Here is a 2,281-nt window from a genome sequence, read left to right as displayed (position 1 = left end):
GTCCAATTATCTATTGAGCCAAATGCATCATTACTGGTTCGTACGCCTGAGAGAGTGTATTAGGATTCTGCACACACACACGCACACACACACGCACACACACACACACACACACACACGCGCACACACACACACACACACACACACACACACACACACGCACGCACGCACACACGCACACACACACACACACACACACGCACGCACACACACACACACAGAAATAAATTGGCCCATAAACAATTAAGGAGCCATCAGAGCATCTCACAAAATGATTCACTTAATGAGGAGGGTGTGTGTGTATGTGAAAGCGACACCATTCAAACTGCATTCCACTCCGTGTAATGTATCTGAATGAATCTATCTATCTATCTATCTATCTATCTATCTATCCATCTATCTATCTATCAATCTATCTATCAATCTATCTATCTATCTATAAATCTATAAATCTATCTATCTATCTATCTATCTATCTATCTATCTATCTATCTATCTATCTATCTATCTATCTATCTATCTATCTATCTATCTATCTATCTATCTATCTATCTATCTATCTATCTATCTATCTATCTATCTATCACTCTATCAATCTATCAATCTATCAATCTATCAATCTATCTATCAATCTATCTATCTATCTGTCTGTCTATCTATCTATCCATCTATCTATCTATCTATCTATCTATCTATCTATCTATCTATCTATCTATCTATCTATCGATCTATCGATCTATCTATGGTAGGGATCTATCTATCTATCTATCTATCTATCTATCTATCTATCTATCTGTCCATCCGTCTGTCCGTCTGTCTGTCCATGTCATTTGGATGAAAACACAATGACCATAATGATAATTATGACCGCTCGAAATATGACAAAGAAATATGTTAAGTGTAGTAGTATTAACAGTGTATTTATAGTATATATTATAGTATTTATAGTCTATAGTATATATTATATTATGATTAGATTAAATATTAAGAAAATAAGGATCAAACAAGTGTAAAGCTGTTACGCGGACACTATTCAAACTTCAATATTTAATATTCAGTGTGTTTTATACCGGTTTCGTCATTTGTCTTTTTTCTTTACGAGCCTTGAGTTTCCTGAAATCGATTTTTTTTTTTTTAAATTATTATTCATGAAAAAAAAAAAAAAAAAATTAAATAAAAATCAAACAAAAATACCCCCCGCGAAGACGTCCGTCCCCTTCCAGGCGAATCCGTCCCCCTCCCTGCGTGGGCGCGTTGCCGTCATGAAGCATTCCCTCGCAAGTCCGCGTCGTGTTTTGGACGCCGCGCTTCAAAAGATCCAGATTCCATTTCATGTTCGGGGAGGAGAGGAGACCAGGAGCCAAGGCCGGCGCCACCTGGCCTTCAAATCCTGTTTTGGGCATTAGACTTTGTCTTCTTTATTCATCCGGCGTGACCGGCTCGCCTCTCCTCCCTTCCCTCTCCTCCCTCCTTCCCTCTCCTCCCTTCCCTCTCCTCCCTTCCCTCTCCTCCCTCCTTCCTCTCCTCCCTTCCCTCTCCTCCCTTTCTTTGACCCCCCCCCCCCCCTTTCTTTTTTTTTTTGTTAATTCTTTATCGGGATTGAACGACATGAAAGCCGCGGCCGCTTTGTCTTTTCTTTTTCTCTTTCGGCTCCGTGACATCATCCCTCCGGCTCCACCTGAGCTCGGCTCCGCCTGAAATGTTCTCCGCCGCGTTGCCGCTCCTGCTGTTGCATCCACCCAATTAAAATTTGCGGGAGGGGAAGAAACCGAAAGAGAATGTATTCTGCTTTACACCGCGCTCTGTTGTTGAGTGGCTCGAGAAAAGGACTCCTAATTAAAATGTCCTTGTAATGCTCTTCACTCATGTTACTGTTATGTGTTATTATTATATACTACTTTTTATTGTTACATACTACTAGTTTGCTTTGTACTGCTAGTTATTGTTATATGCTGGTAGTTAGTGTTACATACTGCTAGTTATTGTTGCATACTGCTAGTTATTTTTATATGCTGCTAGTTATCAATACATACTGCTAGTTAATTGTATATACTGCTAGTTATTGTTATATACTTCTGGTTATTGTTATATACTGCTAGTTAATGTTACATACTGCTAGTTTTTGTCACATACTGCTAGTTATTTGTATATACTGCTAGTCATTGTTGTATACTGCTAGTTAATTTTATATACTACTAGTTATTGTTGTATACTGCTAGTTATTGTTATATACTGATAGTTATTGTTAAATACTGCTTGTTATTGCTATATAGTGCTAGTT

This window comes from Zeus faber (assembly GCF_960531495.2).
Source record: "Zeus faber genome assembly, chromosome: 12".
In the NCBI taxonomy this organism is placed as follows: domain Eukaryota; kingdom Metazoa; phylum Chordata; class Actinopteri; order Zeiformes; family Zeidae; genus Zeus; species Zeus faber.
The sequence above is the reverse complement of the archived record's forward strand: the minus strand, read 5'-3'. Positions refer to the sequence as shown.